General features: G+C 52.1%; 2 protein-coding genes across 11 annotated transcripts in view; one reads left to right on the plus strand and one right to left on the minus strand.

Annotated features, from left to right (window-relative positions):
• The window catches only part of KYAT1 (kynurenine aminotransferase 1), a 39,880-nt gene extending 29,123 nt beyond the window's left edge, over positions 1 to 10,757 (minus strand). For 5 of the 7 annotated variants that reach the window (XM_003940028.4, XM_074395435.1, XM_074395432.1 and 2 more), the window contains exon 1: positions 10,491 to 10,757. The gene's annotated coding sequence lies outside the window, so the exon portion shown is untranslated. The other 2 variants (XM_074395433.1, XM_074395431.1) reach the window with 1 other exon arrangement.
• The window catches only part of LRRC8A (leucine rich repeat containing 8 VRAC subunit A), a 41,696-nt gene continuing 29,373 nt past the window's right edge, over positions 10,727 to 23,049 (plus strand). Inside the window, exons 1-2 of one of the 4 annotated variants that reach the window (XM_003940025.4) lie at positions 10,727 to 10,845; positions 14,290 to 14,396. The gene's annotated coding sequence lies outside the window, so the exon portion shown is untranslated. Of the gene's footprint in view, positions 10,846 to 11,063; positions 11,503 to 11,666; positions 13,644 to 14,289; positions 14,397 to 20,922; positions 22,084 to 23,049 lie in introns of those variants that run through there. The other 3 variants (XM_074395427.1, XM_074395428.1, XM_010350759.3) reach the window with 3 other exon arrangements.

Below are 23,049 nucleotides of genomic sequence, written 5' to 3' on the forward strand. Positions count from 1 at the left end.
GACAGAAAGCAGATGAGTGGTAACCAAAGGATGGGGAGGAGGGAAGGAGGAGTGATTATTTGATGGGTACGGAGTGTTTTCCTGAGGGAAGAAGAGTTTTGAAACTACAGTGACATAATGTTTGCCCAACATTGTGAATGCACTAAATGCCACTGAACTGTACACGTTAAAATAGTTATTTGTATGTTAGGTAAATTTTACCTCAATTCCAAAAAAAAAAAAAAAAAAAAGTATTTTTAAAAAATACTTTTAAGGGCCGGGCGCGGTGGCTCAAGCCTGTAATCCCAGCACTTTGGGAGGCCGAGGCGGGTGGATCACGAGGTCGAGAGATCCAGACCATCCTGGTCAACATGGTGAAACCCCGTCTCTACTAAAAATACAAAAAACTAGCTGGGCGTGGTGGCGCATGCCTGTGATCCCAGCTACTCAGGAGGCTGAGGCAGGAGAATTGCCTGAGCCTGGGAGGCGGAGGTTGCGGTGAGCCGAGATCGCGCCATTGCACTCCAGCCTGGGTAACAAGAGCGAAACTCCGCCTCAAAAAAAAAAAAAAAACTTTTAAAAAAAGTAAAAAAGACTGGTAATTTTTAAAAAGACAGGTTGAAGAACAATGTAATGCCATAACCCCATTTACATGTGTTACATTGTAGAGACAGCCTGGCCATGGTGACTCACACCTGTAATCCCAGCACTTCAGGAGGCCAAGTCGGGTGGATTGCTTGAGCTCAGGAGTTTAAGAGCACCCTGGGCAACATGGTGAAATCTCATCTCTACAAAAAATACAAAAAATTAGCTGATCATGCTGGCACATGTCTGTAGTCCCAGCTACTTGTGAAGCTGAGGTAGGAGGACTGACTGCTTGAGCCCCGGAGGCTGAGGATGCAGTGAGCCAAGACCATGCCACTATACTCCGCTTTGGAGACAGAGTGAGACCTTATCTTGAAACAAAACAAAAACAAACAAATGAAAATGCAGGATGGCCGGGCGTGGTGGCTCAAGCCTGTAATCCCAGCACTTTGGGAGGCCGAGGTGGGTGGATCGCGAGGTCGAGATCGAGACCATCCTGGTCAACATGGTGAAACCCCGTCTCTACTAAAAATACAAAAAAGTAGCTGGGCATGGTGGTACATGCCTGTAATCCGAGCTACTCAGGAGGCTGAGGCAGGAGAATTGCCTGAACCCAGGAGGCGGAGGTTGCGGTGAGCCGAGATCGCGCCATTGCACTCCAGCCTGGGTAACAAGAGCGAAACTCCGTCTCAAAAAAAAAAAAAAGAAAGAAAAGAAAAAGAAAATGCAGGATGAAGAACAACATAACTTCATGTGCATTTTTTTAAATTGTAGAGAAAGCTGGACGTGGTGGCTCACACCTATAATCCCAGCACTTTGAGAGGCCAACGCAGGATTTCCAGACCAGCCTGGGCAACATAGCAAGACCTTGTCTCTACAAATAATTTTTTAAAAATTAGCTTAGTGTGGTGGCATATGCCTGTGGTCCCAGCTACTTGGGAGGCTCAGCCGGGAGTATCACTTGAGCCCAGGCAGTCAAGGCTGCAGTGAGCCATGATCGCACCCCTGCACTCCAGCCTGCGTCACAGAGTGAGATCCTGTCTCAAGAAATAAATAAACAAAATAAATTATGGATAGATACATATGTGAGAATGCATACATATACATATACATACACGTACATATTTAGGTAGTCTTTACTTTCCATAGTAGTGTGGAACTATAAAAACGGCCATGCTGGGGGCAGGCATGGTGACTCACGCCTGTAATCCCAGCACTTTGGGAGGTCCAGGTGGGCAGATCATTTGAGGTCAGGAGTTTGAGACCAGGCTGGCCAACATGGTAAAATCCCATCTCTACTAAAATTACCAAAAAATTTAGCTGGGTGTGGTGGCAGGCGCCTCTAATCCCATCCCAGCTACTTGGGAGGCTGAGGCAGGAGAACTGCTTGAGCCCAGGAAGCAGAGCTTGCAGGGAGTGCCACTGCATTCCAGTCTGGGTGACAGAGCGAGACTCTGTCTCAAGAAGAAAAAAGAAACTAAAAGGCCGGGCGTGGTGGCTCAGGCCTGTAATCCCAGCACTTTGGGGGGCCGAGGCGGGTGGATCACGAGGTCAAGAGATCGAGACCATCCTGGTCAACATGGTGAAACCCTGTCTCTACTAAAAATACAAAAATTAGCTGGGCATGGTGGCGTGTGCCTGTAATCCCAGCTACTCAGGAGGCTGAGGCAGGAGAATTGCCTGAACCCAGGAGGCGGAGGTTGCGGTGAGCCGAGATCGTGCCATTGCACTCCAGCCTGGGTAACAAGAGCGAAACTCCTCCTCCTCAAAAAAAAAAAAAAAAGAAAGAAATTAAAAATAAATACAAATACAAAAAATTTGCTGGGCATGGTGTTGCACACCTGTAATCCCAGCTACATGGGAGGCTGAGGCAGGAGAATCGCTTCAACCTGGCAGGTGGAGGTTGCAGTGAGCAGAGATCACATCACTGCACTCCAGCCTAGGTGACAGAGCAAATCTCTGCCTCAAAAAAAAAAAAAAGAACAGTCAACTGAACAGTGCTGCAGTCTTCCAGTGGTTTAATTTATGATACAGAGTAAGCATTTCTTCCATGTTTGTTCCGAAGGCTGAAGTGTCATGGCATGATCTCGGATCACTGCAGCCTCAACCTACTGGGCTCAGGAAATCCTCCCATCTCATCCTCCTGAGTAGCTGGGACAGTACGTATGAACCACCATGCTTCGCTATTTATTTTTATTTTTATTTTTGTAGAGATGGGGGTCTCACTATGTTGCTCAGGCTGGTGTTGAACTCCTGGCATCAAGCAATTGTCCTGCCTTCGCCTCCCAAAGCACTATTACAGGTGGGAACAACCACACCCGGCATTTCTGTGTCTTAGTGAATACAAGTCATCCTTAGTCATCCTTTGTGCTTTTAGTGTTGTGAAATACCTCTCGGAGTTCCTTTTTTGTGTGTGTGAGATAGAGTTTGGCTCTGTCAGCCAGGCTGGAGTGCAGTGGTGCAATCTTGGCTCACTACAGCCTTTGCCTCCTGGGTTCAAGGGATTCTCCTGCCTGAGCCTCCCGAGTAGCTGGGATTACAGGCATGCGCCACCATGCTGGGCTAATTTTGTATTTTTAGAAGAGAAGGGTTTTTTCCACGTTGGTCAGGCTGGTCTCGAACTCCTGACCTCAGGTGATCCACCCGCCTTGGCCTCCCAAAGTGCTAGGATTACAGGCATGATCCACCACGCCCAGCCCAGGGATGCGGTTTCACCACGTTGGCCAGGCTGGTCTGGAACTACTGACCTCAAGTGATCCGCCCACCTCGGCCTCCCAAAGTGTTGGGATTACAGGCATGAACCACTGTGCCTGAACCAGGGAGTTCTTTTAATTTAAGTGAAGTTTTTGCTGATGTTATTTCCTCTGGGTCATCATCTTTTTCTTTAGAACCACCTTCCTCATTTATGCTGGTAAGTTTGCCTTCACGAAGTTTCTCTGGCAGCAGATCTCAAGTTTCCCAAACAGTGAACAGCTACAGGGTTGACATCCCCACAGCTGTTTCTTCCATTATTCCATTTATGTCCATTTGTTTGTTTGTTTTTTGGTTTTTGGTTTTGAGACGAGTCTTATTCTGTCACCCACACTGGAGTGCAGTGACACGATCTCAGCTCACTGGCAGGGTGGTTCACACCTGTAATCCCAGCACTTTGGGAAGCTGAGGTAGGAGGATCACCTGAGGTCAGGAGTTTTGAGACCAGCCTAGCCAACATGGCGAAATCCTGTCTCTCCAAAAAATATAAAAATTTGCTGGGTGTGGTGGTGGGCACCTGTAATCTCAGCTATTCGGGAAGCTGAGGCAGGAAAATCGCTTGAACCTGGAAGGCAGAGTTTACTGTAAGCCAAGATTGTGCCACTACACTTCAGCCTGGGTGACAGCAAGACTCCATCTCAAGAAAAAAAAAAAAAATCTGCAGCCGGGCGCGGTGGCTCAAGCCTGTAATCCCAGCACTTTGGGAGGCCGAGGCGGGTGGATCACGAGGTCGAGAGATCGAGACCATCCTGGTCAACATGGTGAAACCCCGTCTCTACTAAAAATACAAAAAATTAGCTGGGCATGGTGGCTCGTGCCTGTAATCCCAGCTACTCAGGAGGCTGAGGCAGGAGAATTGCCTGAACCCAGGAGGCGGAGGTTGCGGTGAGCCGAGATCGCGCCATTGCACTCCAGCCTGGGTAACAAGAGCGAAACTCCGTCTCAAAAAAAAAAAAAAAAAAAAAAAAAAATCTGTGGGAGAACTGCTGCAATGGAGGCAGCTCAGGTGCTCTGGCAGCACCGAGGAGACCCAGCACCACCAGGGCTGTGGACCATTACCGTGCCCAAGACCCTTCTGGGGAAGCTCCAAGGCATTTAAGATCTGAGGCCTCCCTGCTGCCAGGCCAGGCAGGCCAGGGGCTGAGGGCCAGTGGCCTGTGCCCTCCTCTGACACACGCCTCTATCAGCCTGGGCAGCTACTGGCCATTTGCTTGACCTGAAGGCAGTGGATGACCCCTGGGCACCTGGAATGCGTCAGTGATGCATTCCAGGGGCTGATGTCAATAACCCAGGGGCTGGTGTGAGCTATGCCACTGTCCCCCAACTCCCACTGTACCAGCTCTGCCCAGCAGCCTATAGTAATGCTGGACAAGGTCCAAAGCCTCCTCAGCCTGGCCTTTGGAGCTGTCCCGAATCCAGGCTTGGCAGCCTCCACCTTCCCTCCCTTTACTCTTTTTTTAGAGATAGGGTCTTGTATTGTCACCCAGAAGCCTCAAACTCCTGAGCTCAAGTGATCCTCCTGCCTCAGCTTTCTGAGTAGCTGGAACTATAGGTGCATGCCACCACCCCTGGCTCTCAAATCCTTTGCTTTTTTTTTTTTTTTTTTTTTTTTTTAAATACGGGGTCTCCCTATGTTGCCCAGGCTGGTCTTGAACTCATGAGCTCAAGTGATCCTCCCATGTCAGCCTCCAAAAGTGCTGGGATTATAGCTTGGATTACAGGCACGAACCACTTCATCCAGTCATCCTCTGTTTTTGTTTTCTGAGACAGAGTCTCTCTCTGTTACCCTGTCACCCAGGCTGGAGTGCAATGGCACAATAATCTAGGCTCACTGCAACCTCCATCTCCCAGGTTCAAGTGATTCTCCTGCGTCAGTCTCCTGAGTAGCTGGGATTACAGGTGCACATCACCATGGCCGGCTAATTTTTTTTTTTTTTTTTTTTGAGATGGAGTCTCACTTCGTCACCTAGGCTTGAGTGTAATGGCATGATCTTAGCTCACTGCAACCTCCGCCTCCCGGGTTCAAGTGATTCTCCTGCCTCAGCCTTCCAAGTAGCTGGGATTACAGGCACCTATCATCATGCCTAGCTAATTTTTGTATTTCTGTAGAGACGGAGTTTCACCATGTTGGCCAGGCTGGTCTCGAATTCCTGATCACAGGTGATCCGCCTGCCTGAGCCTCCCAAAGTGCTGGGATTACAGGTGTGAGCCACCACACCCGGCCTGCTTTTGAATAGATGTTGCCCACCTTCACTCAATTTGTTCCCCCTGCCTGGCATATCCTTCAATCCAAAACCCCTGGCAGGGCTTAGCCCCACCCATTCCTCCTCTCCGAAGCTTCTGTGTCCACCCAGGCCCTTTGCTGAACTCAGAGAGCACCTACCTGTGCCTGACGCCCCCCAACCCCGTGCTAAATTCTCTGATCCTCACCACAGCTGATTAGGATGGTATTATTGCCTCTATCTTCCGCAAGAGGAGAACAAGGAAAGCTCACTCCACCTAGAGAGCTCCAGCTGTGATTCAAACCCCGGCTTGCCTATTTCCAAAGTCCCAATTCTGTCCCCTGAAATCTTCTCTCAGGAGGTGAGTGCTGTGGCTGACCACCAGCCCCTCGGGGTCAGAAACCATGCCGTGTCCAACTCCACCTTGCATGGCTGCTTCCAACAGCAGGCAAGGTGACCCTGGCTTCTCAGGCTGGCCCCATGCCACATCACTCAAGCAAATGACGCCACATCACTCAAGCAAATGACAAGATTCGGTTCTGGAGCTTCTTAATAGGGGCACACTTAGAATTAGAGGTGAGTCAGTTCTTCACTGGGGAGAGCTATCCAGAGCTTTGAAGGATATTTAGCATCCCTGGGCTTAAAATGCCAGGAGATGCCCAGTTACTGGCACAACACACATCATGGCACTTCTAGAAAAGGGGTACAGGATAGGTGATACTATGCCCAGGAAGACCAGTGTACTACACGAACAACCACAAAGACCAAAGCTTGAACTTGGATCAGATGGTCACAGCTCCACCATAAACTAGCTATGGGACCTTGATCATGCCAGAGCATGGAAACTTGGAGGCTCAGCTTTCTCATCTGTACAATGGGGGTGACGAGAATCCACAGAGAGTATACTGTGGGTCCTGGCTCATAGCCACCTGTCAGTGACAACAGGTTAACTTTTTTTTTTCTGAGACAGTTGTGCTCTATTGCCCAAGCTGGAGTGCAGTGGCACAATCTCGGCTCACTACAACCTCTGCCTCCCGGATTCAAGTGATTCTTGTGCCTGAGCCTCCCGAGTACCTGGGACCACAGGCACGCGCCACCACGCCCAGCTAATTTTTGCATTTTTGGTAGAGATGAGGTTTTACCATGTTGCCCAGGATGGTATTGAACTCCTGAGCTCAAGCGATCCTCCCACCTCAGCCTTCCAAATTTCTGGGATTACAGGCGTGAGCCTCCGCACCTCGCCAACAAGCTATTAACATTTAAACCTATAAGGCTTTCCATAGTAACCAAGCAAAATGAAAAAAATCTCTTATATAGTGAATCCTAATTTTTTTTGACAGATAAAAACAGTCTCCTGAAGACAAATGTTTGGTGACAATCCGTCGGGTCAATGTTTAGAGAGAATGGCCTGAGGATAACAATCACAGTACTCACACACAGTCCCCTCGAGCTGAGGAATTGGCAGAGGAGACAGAAACCACTTCTGGGAGTCCAGACTGCAGGGTTCAGGCTCGAGGGGTTGGTGGAAGACCCTGAGTGAGACAAACAGTGGGTATCCTTCCATTTATTCCTCCTGGTACAGGACCCAGGTTCAAAACCGCAATCTCACTCAGCTTTGTACATTAAAGGAACCCACAACAGACAGGCAGATAGCCTGGCAGGAACCCTAGAGAAGGTGGCATCAGTTTTATTTTTATTTGTATTTTTGAGACATAGTCTCGCTCTGTTGCCAGGCTGGAGTGCAGTGGCATGATTTCAGCTCACTGCAACCTCTTACACCCTGGTTCAAGTGATTCTCCTGCCTCAGCCTCCTGAGTAGCTGGGATTATAGGCACCTGCCACCATGCCCAACTAATTGTTGTATTTTTAGTAGAGACAGGATTTCACCATGTTGGCCAGGATAGTCTGAATCTCTTGACCTCGTAATCCACCCGCCAAGGCCTCCATAAGTGCTGGGATTACAGGTGTGAGCCACCACGACCCACCAAGAAGGTGGCATCAGTTTACAGGTGGGGAAATTGAGGCTTAGAGAGGGGAAATGACTTACCCAAAGTCCCAAAAAAGCACTAGGAGGCCTCAGCTGCAAGCCAGGGAATGAGGGCATAGATGAGCGTGTTAGAAATTATGCAGGGAATGGGCAGTGCCATCCAGGAGTGGGATGTGGCCCCAGGTCTGTTCTGGCAGGAGTTGTTACAGTGACTGCCTCATGGCTGTGAATGCGTCTGTTCCTTTATCACCCTCACCTGGATTATAAAATCAGGAACCCTGGTCTTTGGAGCTTGGAGAGGTTAGTTGTGGAGCTCGGGTGTTTGGCACCTAATGGAGGTCTTCTCCAGGAGGAAAGATTCCTGCTGAAGTCAGACTGGACGGGTCTAACTTGCATATTCTCCAATCCTGTCGGTCACCCTCAATTTCCTAGCGGACCCCGAGGCCAAGTCCAGGGTAGGAGCCCATCTCTGCTTGAGTCTCCAGCCCCATCATTTCTCCTTCCAGACATCCTACAGTTTCCCGTCACATTGAAAGTCCTTTCCTTTCTGACCCCACTGAAGCTAAGCCACATGTCCCCTCCTGGATGATCCCAAGGTCTTGGGCTCCCAGCCTCAAGACACTCAGCACAGGGGCACTCAACTCCCAGGACAGGAACTTCATGTTTGACCTGCTCTCCACCAGATCCTCAGTCTCTAGCATCCTACCCAACACACAGTAGGCCCCCAAAGCATTAGCACAGATGATCCCAGGAAGCTGAGGGAGAGGCCCAGGAGCGCAACAGCGAACAGCCTTCCTAAGGAGGAAGGGAGACCTTTAGGAGCCTCCTTCGGGCAACTTTCTTTTTTTTTTTTTTTTTTTTTGAGATGGAGTTCTGCTCTTGTTACCCAGGCTGGAGTGCAATGGCCCGATCTCGGCTCACCGCAACCTCCGCCTCCTGGGTTCAGGCAATTCTCCTGCCTCAGCCTCCTGAGTAGCTGGGATTACAGGCACGTGCCACCATGCCCAGCTAATTTTTTGTATTTTTAGTAGAGACGGGGTTTCACCATGTTGACCAAGATGGTCTCGATCTCTCGACCTCGTGATCCACCCGCCTCGGCCTCCCAAAGTGCTGGGATTACAAGCTTGAGCCACCGCACCCGGCCTGGGCAACTTTCTTAATCGCTCTGTGCCTCACTTATCTGTAAAATGAGGCTTATCTGTGTGTAAAGCACAAAGTATAACACATGGGAACAGTCACAAGATCTGTCATCTTCACAGCACCTATTATGATCTGAAATTAAATTATTTATTGAGTTACTTGTTTTGTGATTTACCTTTCCCTTCCTTCTAAAATGTAAGCTCCTGATTACTATCTCCACAATGCCCAGAATAATGACCGAATGAATGCATATTTATCAAAAGAATATTACCAGTGACATTTCAACCACCACCCCCACTGCCGCTTTTTTTTTTTTTTTTTTTTTTGAGATGGAGTCTTGCTCTGTCGCCCAAGTTAGAGTGATCTTGGCTCACTGCAACCTCTGCCTCCTGGGTTCCAGTGAGTTTCCTGCCTCAGCCTCCTGAGTAGCTGGGACTACAGGCACACGCCACCACGCCTGGCTAATTTTTATTTTTTAGTAGAGATGGAGTTTCACCATGTTGGCCAGGCTGGTCTTGAACTCCTGACCTTGTGATCCGCCCGCCTCAGCCTCCCAAAGTGCTGGGATTACAGGTGTAAGCTACCGCCCCTGGCTGATATTTTACCCCCTTTTAGGCTTTTTATTTCCTCCTTATTAACGAAGCCTCAAAAACTGGGCTAAAAATCCTCAGTGTGCAACTGTGGTTCTGGTTGTTCATTTTACAGGTGGGAACATGGAGGCCTATGGAGTACCTGCCAGGCCCACAGTCCACCCAGGCCCTGGACTTTAAGCTTGGGCTCTGACCTTCCACGTTTGCTTTTCACACTACACATCATGTCAATAAATAGTTACTGGACGCCTGTTGTGTGCCAGGCCCAAGACGGTTGTTGCATGACTGACAACAAAAAGCTTCTCAGTTGGGGGGATAAGCTAGATGATGGGCATTAGCGTAAAATCGCCCAGGGCTCAAATTCCAGCTTCTCCACTTCCTGGCTATGATATTGCTAAGTTTCCTAACCTCTCTAAGGTTCTTTTCTCTTCTATTAAAAGGGAAAAATAAGACCTCCCATCAGGAGAGGTGAAACTAGGCATTGGCTTAACATGTGATGGATGGGAGCCGTGACTGTCTTCACCATCTTATTTTAAATGATCTATCTGTGCACATGGTAGTAAATTTCTCGCCCTGGCCCAGGTACCCAGGACCCCTGTTGTCCTGTCCCAGGCAACCGCAATTAACAACTTCTTGTGCATCTTATCAGACAGCTGGCGTGCACACCCGCAGATTCCCCAACCCTCACGCGTCCTTCTAGGCAAACGATAGCACCCATCAACGCTGTTTTTTCTGTTCCTTCCTTTTTTCACCTAAGGTATCTTAGAAATCTCCCTCTATTAGTGCATATTGAACATTTTCCGTCTTAAATAGCTGCACAATATTCCATTGTATGGATTATTTTTTAATTTGGTTGCCATTACTGCTATCAGCCAGGGAATTTGCGAGGACCCAGGGGGATCCACGAAGCTGCAGAGCTGGAGTCCGAGGATCCAGTTCCAACCCCAAATCTGCCCAGAATTCGCTGTTGCCTCGGGTGTCATCTCCACGGGCGCGATCGTGGGAGGGGGATTTGGGTGCAGGGAGGACCAGCCCCAGTGTCCGAGTGCGGATCAGCGAGCAGCAAGCACAGTTGATTCCCGCGGGCGGCTCAATCATTCTGAGCAGCCACTCCTTTATACTAGCAGCACCAAACTCATTAAGCACCCTGGCACAACCAAGATCGGAACCGTTAGCCGGCCCTCTCAGCCTCTACACCCAGCCTCCGGGCAGTGACGCTCCGACACAGCTACTTACCCCCACCTGGGCCGTTTCACCTCTTGTTCCCCAAGTACACTCGGTAGGTTGCAGCACTTCTTGTCCCTTTAAGGGGGCCGAGTCCGGGCTCCGCTACTTCCGCCCCGAAGTAACAGGGCGCTGGCGTAGGGGTGAGCACGGGTGAAGGCTCAGACAGATTCCCCTCATAAACATGGCGACGCCCTGGCCGCCGCGTTCGCGCCCGGCGGTGACGTCACTTCCGGGGCGGAGGAGCCTGAGTGGTGCAGTGAGGGACAAACAAAAGGAGGCGCCGGAGCAGCGCTGCGGCCGGCGGCGGGACGAAGCGGCCGGGGCCTAGGGCTGCCTGCTGGGCGGCCGGGCGCGGCGAGCCCAGGTGAGTGGATGGGGTAGGGACAAGGGCACGAGCTGTCACCTCTCGAAACCCACTTACACGCTCCCCCGGCCAGCTGCCCAGCCCCGGGCGCCCGGGGCATCTGGGGCTCTGTCTCGGGGCCGGCCCCCTGGGGGCCTCCCGCTGTGTTCGACCTACCTCCGGACTTCCCCGTGCCCGGGGTCTCCGGGGCCCCACCCTCTCCCCGGCTCCGCGGCGCGCGAGCCCCCTCCCAGGCACCCCTGTGCCTCCTTGTGCTCCAGAAACCAGGAGTTTCCGCCTCGGCTCCCCTGTGTCCCCTTGTCATCCCCTGGGTCCCCCCAAATCCTCACCCCTCCACACACACTCTCCCCTTTCTAGAGGTTCCACCTCTGGGCTCTCTCCTTGCCATTTCTTTTTCAAAGATTCCCGTAGCTATCTTTTCTGCAGAGTTCCTGGCCCCCCTCCTCTTCCCTTGCACCCCTCCTTCGTCTTGTTCCGGTGGGGACAGTGCCCTGACTTGGGGGCAAGATCCCCGGTTTGGCCCTTGGGGTCTGTCTGGGATGGGATATCTGGAAAGAGTTGTCCGGAATCTAAGACCCCAGACCCTGTCCCAGTCCTGTGCATCCAGGATGGCCCGAGGGCCAGATCCAGTGAGGTCCGGGCCTGGTCCAGCCCTAGGTGAGCTGGAGTCTCAGCAAACTGGGCTCCCAGGCTGAAGGGGCATCGCTGGGGTTCTTGGAGTTCATGATGATGCTGCTGCTTTCGCCGACTGCTTCTTCCCCTTGATCTGGACTGGAGTGAACCGAGGTCTGCCGGTTCTCAGCCGATAAGGATTGTTGCCTTTTTTGGGAAGGAGAGATGGGTCGGGGGTTGTCTGGTAGCCGCCTCCTGATGGAGACTTGGCTGGAAGGGTGGGTGGTTTCTGGGTGAGCCACACTTCCACTGACTCCTCTTCCCCTGCCCTGCCTCAGGGAAGCCTTTTGAGAATGTGGTGTGGAGGGAGAGCACCTGGTGAGAGGAAGGGAACGGGGGGAGCCCCAAGTTCCCAAGGGCGTCTTCTACCTCGTCTGTTAGTACTCCTAATCCCTGTCAAACCGTATTCCGCCCTTTGGAGCAGACCAACTGGCAAACAGACAGACTGGAGGAAGAGGGAGGAGATGGGCTGTTGCTGATGCTTCCTGTGGAGGGGAAGGGGCACTGGGAGTTGGTTTGGAGCAACTGGGCAGTGCTGATTGCTCAGTCTCACAGATGTTGCTTCCGTAAAGGTCAGGTCTTCCTCTGGCTGATGAAGGGAGGCAAGGACAGATGATGACTTGTGCTGGAGGACCGGCTGTTGTGGACATGCCAGGGATGAATGACTGGTCTCTGCTTCCTTGTCTTCCTGGTCTCAGGGCTTCGTTGCCTGGGGTCTGATGCCCCCCACCTTCTAGGGACCATGGGATACACAGCAGGGGCTGCAGGAAAGGTTTGTGACTTCCTCCCAGAACTTGACTAGGTGAGGTGATTCTCCATCCCTTAGGGACACCCACTAGGAAGCTGTTTCCTTTGCAAACTTTGAGTGGCCTTTCTGGACTTGGGTTCTTGGGGATCACTCCCGTGGGTCAGAACTCAGGCAAGTGGCCAGACCTTGAGTTGTTGCCTGGTTTGGCCTGGACCTTGCCTATAGGAGTTGGAGGGAAATCAGCCTGATTCCTGACTTCCTCCCCTTAGAGTAGAGGTAATTCCAGGTTTTCACATGGAGAAACTGAGGCACACACTGATGGGCCATGACGTCTTGGGGATTCAGGTGGGATGGATGCAGGGCTCTAGAGCCCAACACACCATCTCTTCATGCCTCGACTCATTCATTCATTCATTCAGCCATCCTTTAGAAAGTGCCCATCTTGGACCTGGGGTGGCTGGGAAAACATAGCCCCGGCCTCCTGAGAACTGCAGTCTGGGAGGAGAGGCATACCGGAAGACACATAAATTCTGATACACTGTGGCCACCATATTACAGAGGCAGCCCAGAGGAAGAAGGAATTAGCTCTGGGTGGTTATGTAGGAGGTGGTCAGGGTATGCTTCCTGGAAGAGGAGGGACTAGAATAATCAGTGACAGAGAGTCCAGGGGCTCAAGTTCTGGATCTGGCTCTGCCATGGGCAGGTGATTGGACTGCTGAGCCTCAGTGGGTGCCCCATCCTTGATGTGGAGGGTAGAATGAGGTAGAGATTGGCTTGGATGGCCTCTGTGCTTAGATAGCTGTAGGTGCTTTACTGCCTAGTCACCACCACCTTGTGTGGAATTGATGGTTTATTGACCTACCTCTTGTGGTGGCAGAGACCATCTTCCACGTCTGTCCTCCCAGCACAGGGCCTGGAACTCAGTCAGTGTAGTAAAGACCCGGTGGTAGAAATGATGGAAGCACAGCTATCCCTCCTAGCTCGATCCGGGTGTCTTTGTGTGCCTCTGCCCTCCTCCTTCCTGGGTAACTCCTGCCGATCCTTTGGCCCTCTCCGGTGGCTAGGCCACTCTCCCGGCTCCTGGCTCCTGATACCTATGTTGTAGTGATCACACCTCTCTCCCCACCTTGACACTCCCACGCACAGTTCTGCACAGAGTGCCTGGCACGTATGGAGTAGTTGCTCATTGGAGGCTGGCTGACTGTCAGAGATGATGAGTGGATTTGGTGTTTGAGTTGGAATCTGGGCAGAGGCTGGACTCTGCTTGTCCCAGCCACCCCACTGTGGCTCATCTCTTGCCCCTTCCCCTCTCTGGCTCTGGATCTAGCCATGCCGAGCCCCCAAGCCTTCTCCGGATGCCATGTCCTCTCTCCTCCAGGTAAACATGTGCTGTTTCTCCTGCCTGGAATGCTTTTTCCAGCATCTACTCTTAGGAGTCCACTCAGACAACTCCTCCTCCAGAAAGCCTTCTCTGACCCTGCTAGTCTGGCTCTAGTGCTTCTCCTGGCCTCCCTGCAGCAGAGCCCTGAGCTCTCAGACTGTCGCTGTTGACTTGGCACCTCTTCAGTAGACCAGGTTCTGGAGGGAGGTGCTCCGTCAGAACCTTTTTTGTTTGCCGGGCGCGGTGGCTCACACCTGTAATCCCAGCACTTTGGGAGGCCGAGGCAGGCAGATTGCTGGAGGTCAGGAGTTTGAGAGCAGCCTGGCCAATGTGGTGAAACCCTGTCTCTACTAAAAAGAAAAAAAGTAGCTGGGCCTGGTGGTGCATGCCTGAAATCCCATCTACTCCGAAGGCTGAAGCAGGAGAATCACTTGGACCCGGGAGACGGAGGTTGCAGTGAATCAAGGTTGCACCACTGCACTCCAGCCTGTGACTCTTGTCTCAAAAAAAATCCTCTTTTGTCACCCCAGAGCCCAGCCAAGGGCCTGGTACCAAGCAGGCTCTCAGCAAGTGCTGGCAGTGCAGCAGGTGACTGCGACAGTCACACATGGGCCTACTGACTGCAGCTCTCGCTTCCTTGCAGGGAGGCAGCGTCCATGGAGCAAAAGGAATGCCAGGACCCTGCCCAGGCCGACGCGGGCCAGCCTCAGCACCGACAGCCGACGCGCAGATAGCAGAGCCGTCCCTGGGGTAAGGACTAGGCCCCCCTCCTTCCAGGCCAGCTCCAGCTCCGGTCAAGTGCCCTTCCCAGCCTGGGGAGCAAAGGGCAACATCTTCATTCCCACAGTCCTTTGCTCTTCTTGCTGTAGGTACAGGGCAGAGTGGCAGACAGCAGAATTACCCTCTTTCTCCTTCTCCCGCTGAGTAATGTCTGCTTGCTGCACTCACTGAATGCTGAGTTGTTTCATTGCAAACCTCTGTTTCGTCTCCCTCACCCCAGATCTTATCAGCCCGGGTTGCTAATGCAGCCTCATGACCACATTTCCCAAAAAGTGTGGACCACGTTTCCCAAGTGTGTTCTGTGAGACACCAGTTTCTTTGGTCACAGAGGTTTGGTAATTCTGGGAAACGAAGACTGCTTGTTGTCCTTGCCACAGGACTTATGAGAGCCTTGAACGGATTGAGCTGACCGTGATAAGGGAACTAGCGAGTCATGTTTCTCCACACTTATTTGATCATATAGACATCTTTGGGGACTGGGTTTTCTTGGCCTGTGCTTTGGAAAACAGTTCCCAGAGGCAGGAGAATGCACTGGTTAGGAACTGCCATCAGACCTGGGTTTGAGTCTTGGCTGTCATGTGTTTGCTGAGTGACTGTGGGCCAGTCCTTGTACCTCTCTGAGTCTTGGTTTCCTCATTCTTTTTTTTTTTTTTGAGATAGAGTCTCGCTATGTCTCCCGGGCTAGAGTGCAGTGGTGTGATCTTGGCTCATTGCCACCTCTGCCTCCTGGGTTCAAGCGATTCTCCTGCCTCAGCCTCACAAGTAGCAGGGAGTACAGGTGCCCATCACCACGCCTGGCTAATTTTTGTATTTTTAGTAGAGATGGCGTTTCACCATATTGGCCAGGCTGGTCTCAAACTCCTGACATCAGGTGATCTGCCTGCCTCAGCCTCCCAAAGTGCTGGGATTACAGGTGTAAGCCACTGCGACCAGCCAGTTTCCTCATTCTATAAAAAAAGATAATCTTGGCTGGGCATGGTGGTGCACGCCTGTAAACCAAGGCGGGGGAATCACCTGAGGTCGGGAGTTGGAGACCAGCCTGACCAACACAAGAGAAACCCCAGCTCTACTAAAAATACAAAATTAGCGGCCGAGCGCTGTGGCTGATGCCTGTAATCCTAGCACTTTGGGAGGCTGAGGTGGATGGATCACCTGAGTGGTCAGGAGTTCAAGACCAGCCTGGCCATCATGGTGAAACCCCATCTTACAAAAAAAAAAAAAATACAAAATTAGCCAGGCATGGTGGTGCATGCCTGTAATCCCAGCTACTCAGGAGGCTGAGGCAGGAGAATCACTTAAACCCGGGAGGCGAAGGTTGTGATGAGCCGAGATTGCATCATTGCACGCCAGCCTGGGCAACAAGAGAAAAACTCAGTCTCAAAAAAAAAAAGTGTTAATCTTAGCACTTACCTCCCTTTAAGACATTTAGAGGATTAACTATGTTGACGTAGAGCAGGTGTTTGGCAGAGCGCATGTCCTAGAAGGCAGTCCCCAGTCCTAGGTGGTGTGTGTATACACAGCTGTATAACTTGCTAAGCACTCAGGTCAGTGATCTCATTTGACCATTCAAGGATGCTTCAGCAGTGGCCATTATCTCTAGTTTACAGATGTGAAAACTGAGGGTGAGAGTGGGGAAACAACTTGCCCAGACTCATCTGAAAAGAAGGCAAGGACATTCGGCTTTAATCCAGACCCTGGAATCTTGGGCCAGGGTCCTTTGTTCTCTGCCCCGAGGCCTCCCTGCCTTTGCCTCTCCCCTCAGTTTTTTTGTGTGAAGAAAGGCCTGAGTCTCCCAGCCTGGATTTTAAAAGAAATTGTAATTTTTTTTTTGGTAATTACCAACATAGTTGCATATTCATCATATGTTTTTATACTTTTGGATATTTCTGGGGGACAGGGTCTCACTCTGTTACCCAGGCTGGAGTGCAGTGGCACCATCATGACCCATTGCAGGATCTTCAAGGCTTCAGCGATCCTCCTGCCTCAGCCTCCCAAGTAGCTGGGACTACAGGCGTGCACCACTGCACCCAGCTAATATTTCTTTATTTACTGTAGAGATTGAGCCTCTCTACATTGCCCAGGCTGGTCTCAAACTCCTGGGCTCATGAGATCCTCCTACCTGAGCCTCCCAAAGTGCTGGGATTACTGGTGTGAGCCACCATGCCAGGCCTGTTTGGCTTTTTAATGTTATTTAGGAAATGAGTCTCCCCTGATATCCATCTTCAGAGGTGTGAATGAGAAGGGGTACATTCTTCCACATCTGTTATTACCATTTGCTTATTTTTATAAAAATCTGGTCATGTTTGAGTTGCTGATTCTCAGCTTGCTTTTGTTTCATTTAACGATATCCTCTGGATCTCTTTCCCATGCAAGAGGTAGAGAGAGCTGTGTGTGGTCCTGGCAGAAGGCGCACCCTCGAGCCCCTGGGCCCCATCCCATCACACCCTGGGTATTCTGAGCTGTTTGGGCATTTACAGCAGTGGAGGGGGGTGGGAAATGCCTGGTGTGTGATTGTGTCGACTCTCCTGTTTATGGGACAAGGTCAGCCAACTCCTGGCTCTGCCCTGTAGGAGTTTCCTGTTGGTTTTGAGGAACTCTGTCCCCGGGAGAGGGGAGGCCTGAGCTGTAGTCTTTCATGCTGGGCAGCACTGAGCAGGAAGCAGCAGGTCCTGCTTGTCAGATCATAATTCCTCCTCTTTGCCAGGGATGGTATGGAGTGAACCACATGGGCTGGCGTGAGGGGCTTTGGCCTCCACCCGCCATCTGGGTTCGGGACACACACACGAATTAAGCTGAGTCAAATTGAGTCTGCCATTGTGTTCTCCTGAGTTCAACCCTTCCTGATCCCTCAGGAACAAACAGACCCTAACTCAGTTACCCTTGCTGTACCTGGAGGAAGCCTTGGTTGTGGTCCTTTTGGAATGCTCCTTTCAAGTTTTACCCCTGACAGTGGGCAGGTGAGGAGCAGGAGGAGGGCCCACCCTGCCCCCTGGGTCCAAAGATCCTCTGTTGGGACATAGCTGACCTCTGGAAGGGTTTGGACAAGGCGACCATACAGGCATGGCAGCCTTGTTTTGCAGGGCTGCGAGGGCATCTGGCAGGATCGCGCTGGGAGCGAGGTCTGTGCTGGAGCTCCTGACATGTTACCTGTGCTTTTCAGGTGCACTGTCCTGTCGCTCTCCCTCCCCCATGTCACTTCCTCTGTTCTTTCCCAGGAATCTCTTTTCTCTCCCAAATGCCACATGAGAGCTATGGAGCTGGCCCCTCCACAGATGGTGCGCTGCTCCCCCTCCTCAGTAGCACCTTCACAGCCCGTGGCCCTCCTCCGTGCCATGTCTCAGTGCCAGACGGCGTGCTGGGACACTGAACACGTTTGCCCACCTTACCTTTGCCACAGCCTTGTGTGTGACATCACTTTACCATTTTTCAGACCAAGGCTCGGAGGGACGAAGTCTCTGGCCCAAGGTTATACAATGTATATGTGGCAAAGCCAGGACTTGAACCCAGGTTGGTGTGGCTTGGCAGCCAGGGCTCTTTCTACTTCACCCTCTATTGCTTCCTTTTCTCAAGTTCCCAGACTTCTGGGGGTTCCTCAGAGCCACCTGGGAGCTTGCTTTTGGGGGCCCTCAGAGTCACCTGGGAGCTTATTTAAAATGCTGTTCCCCTGGGCCCACCACTACAGACCTGCAGAGTCTGCCCTGGAAGGTTAGGCCCAGGAATCTGCACTTTGAAGAAGCTTCCCCAGCAGTTGTGAGGCCGGTGGGCTATAAACCCTGCTGAGAAACGTTGACCAGAGGCCACTCTTTCGCCTTAGTTCCCGTCGTCTCCTGCAGAACTCACGTCCTCGGTGTGGAAGCAGGGCTGAGCTCCCCAAAGGACCGGGGATAGACAGTTGCTTTTTAGTGGCTTCACTGTGTGTATGTGTGAGTGTGTGTGTGTGAGAGTGTGTGAGAGTGCGTGTGAGTGTGTGTGTAAGAGAGTGTGTGTATGAGTGTGTGTGTGAGAGAGTGTGTGTATGAGTGTGTGTGTTGGGAAGGCAAGGGGCTTAACCTTCCTCCTTAAGGACGTGTGGAGCTGAGGTTTCTAGAAGGGCTTTTACTCCTGGCCACAAATGTTCCCTGCTGTCTTCCAGATGCGTTTCTATTGCGTCTTGCATCTCGAAGCAAGTTCGTCTACATCTAAACGTCTCTTGAGGGCTTAAAACCTCAAAATTAAATTGCTTGCTGCAATCTAAGCCTGACGCCTAGAGCGACATTCCACCAGAGAAAAAGTGGCTGTAAAATTCCACGGCTTTCACATGCCACCTGGGTGCCCTCAGTACAGCTGCCAAACCCACGCCCTCTGACGGGCAGTATGACAAATGCACTGACCAGCAGCGGGGGCGGCGAGCGGGAATCCTGGCCCTGCAGGGACACCTCAAATCTCCCAGCCGGCTCCATGGGTCAGGACCCCTGGGGACAGCCCCCTTCCAGCCCAGAGAGCGGGGTACCAGGCAGCTCACCCTCTGTCAGACCCCCCAGACCCCTGGCCTGCCAAGGGCATGGTTAGTGCCCAGTCCCCTGGAATCTCAGCAGAAGATGCGTCTGCTGCCTCTCTGGGGTGCTGGTGGCCACGTTTCATAACCTGTCTAGGAAGGCAGTGTTGGTGTTCATAACAGGTTAAGACCTGCAAACCATGTGTGGCTGTGACTCCATGTGTAAATATGAATATTTGTTAGCTTGACGAGGCAGTTCCCACCTGTAATCCCAGCACTTTGGGAGGCTGAGATGGGAGGATTGCTTGAGCCCAGGAGTTTGAGACCACCCCGGGCAACATAGCGACCTGTCTGTACAAAAATTTTAAAAAGTGGCCAGGCACAGTGGCTCATGGCTGTAATCCCAGCACTTTGAGAGGCTGAAGCATGTGGATCATAAGATCAGGAGATCGAGACCATTCTGGCTAACGTGGTAAAACCCCATCTCTACTAAAAAAAAAATTAGCTGAGTGTGGTGGCATGTGCCTGTAGTCCCAGCTACTTGGGAGGCTGAGGCAGGAGAATCACTTGAACCTGGGAGGTGGAAGTTGCGGTGAGCAGAGATTGCACCACTGCACTCCAGCCTAGGCAACAGAGTGAGACTCTCATCTCAAAAAAAAAAAAAAAAAAATTAGTCTGGTTGCAGTGGCTCACGCCTATAATCCCAGCTCTTTGGGGGGCCAAGGCAGATGGATCACCTGAGGTCAGGAATTCAAAACCAGCCTGGCCAACATAGTGAAGCCCTGTCTCTACTAAAAAATACGAAAATCAGCTGAGTGTGGTGGCACACGTCTGTAATCCCAGCTACTCAGGAGGCTGAGGCAGGAGAATCACTTGAACGTGGGAGGTGGAGGTTGCAGTGAGCACAGATTGTGCCACTGCACTCCAGCATGGGTGACAGAGTGAGACTCCATCTCAAAAAAAAAAAAAAAAAGTAGCCAAATGTGATAGCATGTGCCTGTAGTTCCAGCTACTTAGAGGCTGAGACTAGAGGATTGCTTGAGCCCAAGAGTTCAAGGTTGCAGTGAGCCTTGATCGCACCATTGCGCTCCAGCCTGGGTGACAGAGCAAGATCCTGTCTCAAAAAAAATAAAATGGCCTGCCTTCTAGGCCCTTCTGCCCCCAGGGTCCAGACCCAACACTGCCTTCTGGCTCTAAACCCAGAGCTGGGCTCCCTTCCAGAGCTCCTTATAGTGGTACCTGTGAGATCAGAGGCATCTGAGTGTGGCCTGATGGGGTTCCCTGTAGAGCCCCGTTTTCCATGTACCCCTAAGGAAAAGAGGGTGTTATCTCAAGAAGTATCTTCAAGGACTTGGGTCCCAGGGAGGTCCAGGGGGCCCACTTGCCTTTGAGGCAGGTTGGCACAATGGAAAGTCAGGCTTGGAGTGCATCTTCCTAGCCCTTTCTAGCTGTGTGGCCTTGGGCAGGTTACTGAATTTCTCTGGGCCTCAGAAATCACACCCGTAAAAGAACTGATAGAGTCTACCATGATAATAACAGCAGCGAACGTTCCAGAGCCTTACTGTGTGACAGGCACTAGTCCAAAAGCTTTACACGGACTGCCTCATTCTGTCCTCATCACAGTCCTCCAAGGAATAGACTCTTCAGCCCATTTTACAGATGAGGAAACCAAAGCCCAGCGAGGTGAAGGGACTTTCCCATGGTCTCATGATGGTGAGGTGGGTGCCACCTTGCTGGTTTGCGTGAAGGTTGGGAGATGGAGCAAGGACGTGCTGGGTACTTACTTGACTTTCAGGAACTGGGTGCTCCTGCTTCAGCCTAGCAGGGCGAGGGCAGGTCCTGAGGCTGCGCCTGCAGCCCCACCTGCTGCCTCTCTGTGCTTGGCTCTGGAGCTGCTGGGGGAAGCCCAGGTGGGTGTTCCTCGCCTGTTGCCCTTCTCCCTAGAAGGCGGGCCATGCCCTTTCGAGTTGGCGTGAGGACGAACCTATTGTTTCTTTTCTTTTTTTTTTTTTTTTTTTTTGAGACGGAGTTTCGCTCTTGTTACCCAGGCTGGAGTGCAATGGCTCGATCTCGGCTCACCGCAACCTCCGCCTCCTGGGTTCAGGCAGTTCTCCTGCCTCAGCCTCCGGAGTAGCTGGGATTACAGGCACGCGCCACCATGCCCAGCTAATTTTTTGCACCTTTAGTAGAGACGGGGTTTCACCATGGTGACCAGGATGGTCTCGATCTCTTGACCTCGTGATCCACCCGCCTCGGCCTCCCAAAGTGCTGGGATTACAGGCTTGAGCCACCGCGCCCGGCTTTTTTTTTTTGTTTTTTAATCACTTAGGCACATAGTCATCAGGTTGAGGACGAACCTGTTTGGGAGCCCAGCCCAGGTGAAAGCAGTTTGGAACTGACACATGCTCCCCTCCCCCTCCAGCCCTGGCATCCCCCCCTCTCTCCCCAGGAAGTGAGGGTGTGTCCCAAGGCAGGCAGCACCCCCAGCCGGCAACCTCTGACTCACCCCAGCTGGGTGTGGGGGCCTCCAGGGCAGTGCCCGCCCTGGGGAGAGTGGAGGCTGTGTGTGCCAGACAAGGCTGAGACCTCTCCTCCCCCTCCAGCTCTGGGACAGAGGAAGCACACGACCCGTGTACTGTGCTTGGATTCACAGGCTTGGAACCTCCGGGGACAGGGCCTGGCGAGAGTGGCCCCTTCCCGTTCCCTGGGAGAGCACTGGAGGCCAGCCTTCCCATCCCCGGTACAGGAGGGATGCCAGCCTCCCGCCTCCCCTCCTGCCTGGGAAGTTTTCCCGGCTCGGTCTTATTTGTGCTTTCACAAAAGGCTCTCTGTGCCCTGTTTACCCGCAGCCAGCCTGCCTGCCGCCCAGGTGTGGAAGCCACGCCAAGTCCCCAAAGGCCCACATGGGGTCTGGAGCGTGCTGGGGGTCTCCCTCTGGGACAGACTGGGCAGCTTGTCATTTCTTGACTCCCTTCCCTGTCTGCGAGAAACATCCAGGGGATGTGGACTGGGGCTGAACCTAAGGACTAGCTCTGAGAGCAGATGGCCCACTCTGCCACCCTGGTGTCCTGGGAGGGTCTCCAGGTGTTGGAGGTTCTTCGAGTCCCAGGGATCCTGGGGCGTCTCTGAGTGGTCTGGCCCCTCCTCAAAGACAGTGGTGCTTGAGGCTTGGCCCTCACCCAGGTGAGTCCCCACTGAATTCTGGGAAGGTTGTCTGTGATGGCAGGTGGGACTGTGGAATGGCAGCCTGTGTGTGCCAGGTGCTGTATTGACACATGATGCCTTATGTTATTTTTAATTCTCACCATAACCCATTTCACAGCTGTAACCCATTTTAGGCTGTAATATTTCCATCTTGCAGTTGAAGACACAAAGGCTCTGAGGCCCCAGTGAGGCAGTGGTGGGGTTGGCGTTAGAGTTGCCCAACTCCAGGGCTGAGCTCCTTTCTGCTCTGCTCCCAGGAGGTGAAGACCACAAGCTGCTGAGCAAGTGTGTTACGGGGTAGGGCAGGGAGGATGGGGCTCACCTGTTTCTAATATATGGATGGCAGCTACTCATAAATTCTTTTTTTGTTTTTTTTTTGAGATGGAGTCTTGCTCTGTCGCCCAGGCTGGAGTGCAGTGGTGCAACTTCTGCTCACTGCAACCTCTGCCTCCAGCGATTCTCCTGCCTCAGCCTCCCTAGTAGCTGGGACTACAGGCGCCTGCCACCATGCCCGGCTAAGTTTTGTATTTTTAGTAGAGGTGGGGGTTTTACCATATTGGCCAGGCCGGTCTCGAACTCCTGACCTTGTGATCTGCCCACCTTGGCTTCCCAAAGGCTGGGATTACAGACATGAGCCACGACACCTGACATCATAAATTCTTTCTTTTTTTTGAGACAGAGTTTCACTCTTGTTGCCCAGGCTGGAGTGCAGTGGCTGATCTCAGCCCACCGCAACCTCCGCTTCCCAGGTTCAAGTGATTCTTCTGCCTCAGCCTTCCTAGTAGTTGGGATTTCAGGCATGCGCCACCACGCCCGGCTAATTTTCTGTGTTTTTTTTTTTTTTTTTTTTTTAGAGATGGGGTTTCTCCATGTTGGTCAGGCTGGTCTCAAAACTCCTGACCTCAGGTGATCCGCCTGCCTTGGCTTTCCAAAGTTCTGGGATTA

This window comes from Saimiri boliviensis, chromosome 2 (genome assembly GCF_048565385.1).
Source record: "Saimiri boliviensis isolate mSaiBol1 chromosome 2, mSaiBol1.pri, whole genome shotgun sequence".
NCBI classification, from domain to species: domain Eukaryota; kingdom Metazoa; phylum Chordata; class Mammalia; order Primates; family Cebidae; genus Saimiri; species Saimiri boliviensis.